At 28.0% G+C, this 7,094-nt stretch overlaps 1 long non-coding RNA gene across 1 annotated transcript; it reads left to right on the forward strand.

The window, feature by feature from the left end:
- Positions 1 to 5,070: 5,070 nt before the first annotated feature.
- LOC139486870 (uncharacterized) lies at positions 5,071 to 6,891 on the forward strand. The gene is made up of 2 exons (XR_011655661.1): positions 5,071 to 5,217; positions 6,403 to 6,891. It is a non-coding gene; the product is annotated as an uncharacterized lncRNA (long non-coding RNA).
- Positions 6,892 to 7,094: the final 203 nt, after the last annotated feature.

A 7,094-nucleotide genomic window follows, 5' to 3' on the forward strand; every position in this document is an offset into this window, starting at 1 on the left:
AAAGGAACAATTCGTGGCTAACTACAGCGTGAGTTACTTTCAAAACATTACAAATTATGTATTTATATCAGCGACGAACTGTTTTAATATATTTCCCTATGTTATAAAGAAACTATGAACATTTTACCGTTCAAAATGTTCGTATCTGCGATTACACGATTTAATTCAAGACAGAACCCGACGTGCGCAAGAATATTCATCTATTTATAATTATAAAGAACTTTAACAGCTTTATATATCTAAGAACTGTTTATCTGTATTTTTAATGGACTTTAATTATCATTGAACACATTGTAAAATTGTATTTATATTTGTATTTTCAGTTTTTCACCATTTGGATTGGTAGTGAAATAAAAGTCAGCTCCTGATTGTTTTATCTTTTTTTTTTTTTTTTTTTTTTTTTTTTTTTTTTTTTTTTTTTATTCAACAACAATATATCACATGCTGTTAACAGATTTCTTCACTGGTACAGCTATTTCAGTAAAGATCCCTGTTTGTTAGTACCTTAAGACCAGGGTATCTTCAGGTAGTATTTTTATAATTTTGTTAGTTTATATATTATTTGTCATTATACATTGTTTATCATTAATTCCATTAATTCTCTATAATTTTACAATTATAACTTTGAATATGAACTTTATATATATATATATATATAATTTAAAAGTAAAAAACACAGAAAATCACATCATAAATCGAACATTGTTTCTGTTAGCCCATTCCTAGACATCAATATTATCAAGGAAGAAGAAGAAATAATAACGGACTTATACTGTAAACCCACTGATACCCATCAGTATTTGGATTTTAGGTCATGTCACCCGTCACATACCAAACGAAATATTCCTTTTAATTTAGCCCGACGTATATGCACAATAGTAATAAATTTGGAGTTACGTGATAAGAGACTACAGGAATTGAAAAATTATCTAAAAAGACAAAACTACCCAGTCAGATTAATTGAAAATGGAATTAAAAATGCATTGAAAATTCCAATCGCTGAACTAAGAAAAACAGTATCAAGGGAAGACAAAAAAGATAAACAACAATCAATTCCTTTTGTTATAACTCATAATCCACGTAATCACCAGATCTTAAATTCTGCTAAAGGGTTTTTACCTATTCTTCACAAATCAGAGAAAATGAAAGATCTTGTCGACAAATCACAGCTTATTGGGAGCCGTCGACAAGCACCAAATCTGAAGAAACTTCTCACACGAGCACAATTCAGTACACAGAAGGTAGCAGAAATACAAAAATGCGGGGATCCCAGATGTGGAACGTGCGAAATGCTAGAAGTGGGACAAAGTAAAACTCTGAAATCCGGCACAGTAATCAAACCGAATAAAAGCATGAACTGCAAATCGGAAAATGTCATTTATTGTGCAACCTGTCCCACTTGTAATAAAAACTACATAGGTCAAACAAATAGACTAATTGATAGAGTGAGAGTTCATAAACAGCAGATAAAAGACCCGTCAATTCGAAATTCTCCCTGTTCTGAACACTTTGACCGATGTGGAAAGGGAAAATTTAAAATATATCCCTTTTTTAAGATGTGGACCGAAGATAAAATTCCGCGTGAAGCCAAGGAACAATATTTTATTGAACTTTATAAGCCCACACTAAATAGGAAGTGAAATTCGGTCCGTTAATAAAATTCCGTAAGATATATACAACTACCGCATGACGTTACTATAACGTAACGTCACAAGTCGTTACTATAACGTAACGTCACAAGTCGTTACTATTAACGATAACAATTCTGTCTGATGAACCGCTGGAGATGCGGTGAAAGCGCTAACAGAAACAATGTTCGATTTATGATGTGATATATATATATATATTGTAACTATCTGATAGATGTTGGGGATAAAAACAGAATCACGGGTTATTTTAGCGTGTTCCGAATTTGATTTGTGGTTTAATGTATTTCTCTGTTGTCCGGTATAACGGTAAATTCATTTGTTATTTTTTGTGTGGATTATAATTACTTTCACCACGTGCTTGCCAAATTTAAATGAATTAGCCACGGAAGGAAGGTTTACATAAGAATCTTGTTCTCATAATGTATTAAGCATAATTTGCATATCTTATGTATAATATAAAGTTACAGTATATAGATTTAAGGAAAAAGTACATTTGTACTTTCACTTTCAAAACTCATTGAAAAAAAACCATCTATCAAACAATTGAAGTACAAGGAGCTCTGTAAAATACATAAAATATTGCAATACTGACAATAATGCTGTCAAATATAAGAATATATCTTTTCTAGTATCCCTTTACCTTCAATATTAATATATTTTTTTTGTAATAATAATCCTATTTTAAATTCTGACCTAAAAACATTATATATGTTGATATTTTGTGTTCTATATTCTGACAAATAATGTATTTTGTGAATAGTAAATACAATAACTGTAAGTAGAAAGTTTATTTCATAATAATGTTCATCATTAATTTTATATCCCCAGATTAAATTTTTTTCAGTGAGAATGTGTCTACCAATCTTAATTAATTCAAGTATCTTATATATTTCTCCCCAAAACTCATCTAAAAAGTGGCATGTTACAAAAAAATGTTTATAGTCTTCTGTAACGTTACAAAAATTACAAGTAGAGTTATGGCTTATTTTCCATTGTTTTAATAAGACTTTGTTTGGAAGAATAAAGTGTAATAATTTCCATCTGCACATTTTCAGTTTATTATCTTTTAAGTAATTATGAATAAATTTTTGCACATATTGAGCTTCAATTTGTATGTTTTCACATTTCAAAATTCTATTCCACTTATGATATCCTATTGTAACTTCTTTATCATATTCTATTAAAATTGAATAAATTTTCTTTGAATCTAATTTTTCTAGTTTATGTTGGCAATTATTTTTTTCACTTATATATAGTGAGTTATTTATTAAAACACTAGTTTTTATTGAACATTCTTCATTTAATATTTTTAACCATTCTTTTAGAATTGCTTTTCTCAATCTTGAGAATTCAGCTATCCAGTTTGATTTATTTTTTAACTTTAAACTTATAATTTTTTCTGAAAAAACTCCATTTTCATCAATGATATCATTTATATGAATGATATTACTGTCTATCCAATTTTGAAAAAGGAGTGTTTTCTTTTGAAATTTAATTAATTGATTTCCCCAAATAACTTCTTGACGGATAAGTCTGTAATTATTTGGATTTTTAGTTTTATTATTTTTATTTTTTAACCATACTTTAATCATATCAAGATAAAATTCTGGTAGCTCTTTAGTACCCGGTATAGAATATATATTATTAGTATTCATCCTTAAGATAAGTAGATTGCTACCAAATTTATTAAGATAAAACTTTGGTATAACCATCCAATTAAGAAATTTATCAGCAGTTAATCTTTTTATCCAACCTATCTTTATAGATTCTATATATTTATCTATATTTACCATTTTTAATCCACCAGCTAGTTGGTTATAGCTTAATACGGTGCGTTTAACTTTTTCTGTCTTATTGTTCCATAAAAATTCATATATGATTTTTTTAAATTTGTCCAAGTATTCTTTGCTTAAGGTTGACACTGTAGCCAAATAAGTGATTATAGGAATAATTAAAGATTTAATAACTGTTATTCTTCCTATCATGGTTAAGTTTCTTTTTTTCCAGTTTGATATAATTTTTACAGTCTTTTCTAGCTGTTTATCAAAATTTAGTTTTTGACACTCTTTTTTATTATGCCCAAAATATATCCCGAGACTCTAAATTGGTTTTTCTATAAAGTTAATATTTTCATATTTTTCTTTACAATGTTTTTGCTTCCCTAGCCAAATACCCTCTGTTTTAGATCTGTTAAGTTTTAATCCTGAAAGTGATCCAAATTTTCAATCATGTTAACAGCTTTTGAAATATCTTGTTTTGATTTGAGAAAAAGAGTAGTGTCATCTGCTAATTGACTTATTTTTAAAGTGTGGGTTTTTCCATCTATCTTGATTTCAAATCCTTTTAGGTTATGGTCTTGCCTAATTTTACAAGCAAGAATCTCAACAGCAATAACAAAAATTATCGCACTGCAAGGGCAGCCTTGACGTATACCACGATATATACTCATGGGTTAAGAGATCCACCCATTGTTTAAAACTGAACTTTTTATGTCAGTGTATAAAAGTTTTATCCATCTCATCATAGAATTTTTAAATCTAAATTTTTGTAAAGCAAAGAACATAAAGTCCCATTCTAATGAATCAAATGCTTTCGAAAAATCTAAAAATAATAAGGCACCCTCTATATTAAATTTGTCTGCATAATCTATGACATCTTGAATTTGTCTAATATTATATCCTATGTATCTGTTTTTAACATACCCATTTTGGTCTCCATGAATAATTTGTGGTAATACTTTAATTATCCTTTGAGCAAGTGAATAAGCAACTAATTTTGTGTCAACATTCAATAATGTTTTAGGTCTATAATTGTCTAAACTGAGAGGATCATTTTTTTTTATGTAAAAGGGAAATAACTCCTAATTTTTGTGAATTTGTTAACTCCCCTTTATCAAATGAAAGATTAAAAGTTTTGACTGCAAACTCTTTAAGATGTTCCCAAAAAGTTCTATAAAATTCGACACTTAGCCCATCAATTCCAGGGGCTTTATTAAGTTTCATTTTAAATAAAGAATCTGTGCATTCTTGAGTGCTTAATAAACCTTCCATACTATCGCTTTCTTTATCTGTTAGGACATGATTACATTCTGTATTCATAACATAATCTTTAATAGAATTTTTATCGGGATTTGAACTTTTATAGATTTCTTCATAAAACTTTTTTTCAATATTAAGTATTTCTGTAGGATGTGTATGTATCACCCCTTCTTTGTCTCTGAGCGCTGTAATGGTTTTTCTTGTTTGCCTAGCTTTTTCTAGTCCCAAGAAGAATTTAGTGTTTTTTTCGCCGCCTTCTACCCATTTAATTCTGGATCTTATTTGTGCTCCTTTTGTTTTTGAATCATATAATTTACCAAGTTTTTCTTCTATAATATTAATTTCCTCTTTAAGATAGTTAATATCATCTATTTTACATTTTTTGTTTATACCCTCATTTAATTTCTTCAATTTGTTTTCTAAGATATGTATATCTTTAACATTATTTTGTGCTTTTCTTTTACAGAATGCTATGGTATGGTCTCTTACCTCTGTTTTAAAAAAGATCCCACTTGACCCCAATATCATTGGTGAGTAAAATTTTCTTTTCATATTGTTTGATCAGAATTTTAATAAGGTTTTGATATTCTTCATTTTCTAAAATACTATTATTAATTTTAGAGTATCCTTTACCTTTTTGGTCTGATCGACCTTTTATTTTTATAGAAATTGCCTGATGGTCTGTATGAGTTATAATAGCTGGCCTAATATCAGTAGATTCTATTTTAGTTCTTATTTCAGGACAGGTTAAGAAAAAATCTATTCTAGATGCTTCATTTAAATTATTTTTACGTCGCCAAGTGAATTGTATTTCCTTGCCATGAATCTCTCTCCAAATATCACTTAGCTTTTGAGTTTTAATTAAAGATTTAAGGCTAAAAACTGGTTTTGTTTGTTATAATTTTTGTGTTGACACTTTATTTTTTTTATCTATTTTTGTTAAAGTATCATTCATATCTCCTCCAATTATAACCATTCCTAAACTATTTTTTGTAATTACTTCTTTAACTTTTTTGAAAAAAATATTTCTGTTTTTAGGTATATTTGGTGCATAGACATTTACTAAAGTGTAAATACTGTCTTCAATTTCAACATTTATTAAGAGTAGCCTGCCCTCTTGGTCTTTGAATATATTTATAAATTTGCATTCTAAATCATTATTAATAATTATTGAAACTCCTCTGGACTGTGAGGTTCCAAAGCTATGATATTGTTGACCTTTAATTTCAGAATTTAAGTCTTTCTCTAAATCTTCAGTGAAATGACTTTCCTGAACAAAGAAAATATTACATTTTTGATATTTCATCCACAAGTATAATCTATGTCTTTTATCTTTTACTCTGAGACCTTGACAATTTAAAGAACATATGTGAATTGTTTTTGTCATAAGTCTTTTGTTTTTAGAATTTTATTTACTTGAATGTTTATTGAGCCTAAACAATTACATTCTTGCATTCTCATAGTTATTATTTTTTTTAAAGTATACACATATTTCAAAAATATACAATATTCATTTTTCATTAATACACAAGTTAAAAATAATAATACAAGCCAGAGATTTACAAATGAATTTGTTACAGAACATTTGATCAAAATCAAATACACCTCATCAGAGAAATATGTGTCTCTAAAAATCATGCTGTGACATGTCAATGACAATATAATAAACAGTTGATTTCTTTCATTTTGTTATACCTGTTGTTTTCTATTCTTAGACACCAGACACCGTCGGTGTATGCATGGTTGGAGATACAAGAGTGATTGGATCTTATCGTGTGAATATTGGAATAGTGATTTCGTAAAACTTAGTGTTCTATTAAAGGAAATTGAGTAGTGCGTATAAAGAATTGAAATGTACTGAACATGAACAAATAGAAGGATGTAATAGCATAGTACTGAACAAAAGGAAAATGGACATTGACAACTGTACGAATAAAACGATGTGAGCTTTTTTGTGTAATAAATTGTTGAGTTCAATATCTGGGACATAAACAAGAATTTACTTGTTTGAAACAGAATAGGTACTATTAATAGATTTACTTTTTCCAAGATTTCTATTCTCTTTTTCTTGTGAATGATGTTTGTAAAATGTTCAAATATCTGCATAAATATTATATTTTCTTTTCTATTGAAAAAGATATTGTACAAGCTACAACTGTTTCGTATTTGATTAGTACAATTATAATTAAAGTGATTTAAATTGACATACTTTTGTTTTTTATTATACATCATTTTGTTTGTTTCAGATTTGTCTGAATTACTTTCATACACACGTGAATGTATGTAATCCTTAATTACATCACACTCATTTTTTTTTATTTTTATTTTTTTTATCTTTACTTAAACCCAATCGTCTTGGTTACACTCACTGGTCAGGTCAGTACAGTGAAAAAGCTACAACTTGCTT

Source organism: Mytilus edulis, chromosome 8 (genome assembly GCF_963676685.1).
Source record: "Mytilus edulis chromosome 8, xbMytEdul2.2, whole genome shotgun sequence".
Taxonomy (NCBI): Eukaryota; Metazoa; Mollusca; class Bivalvia; order Mytilida; family Mytilidae; genus Mytilus; species Mytilus edulis.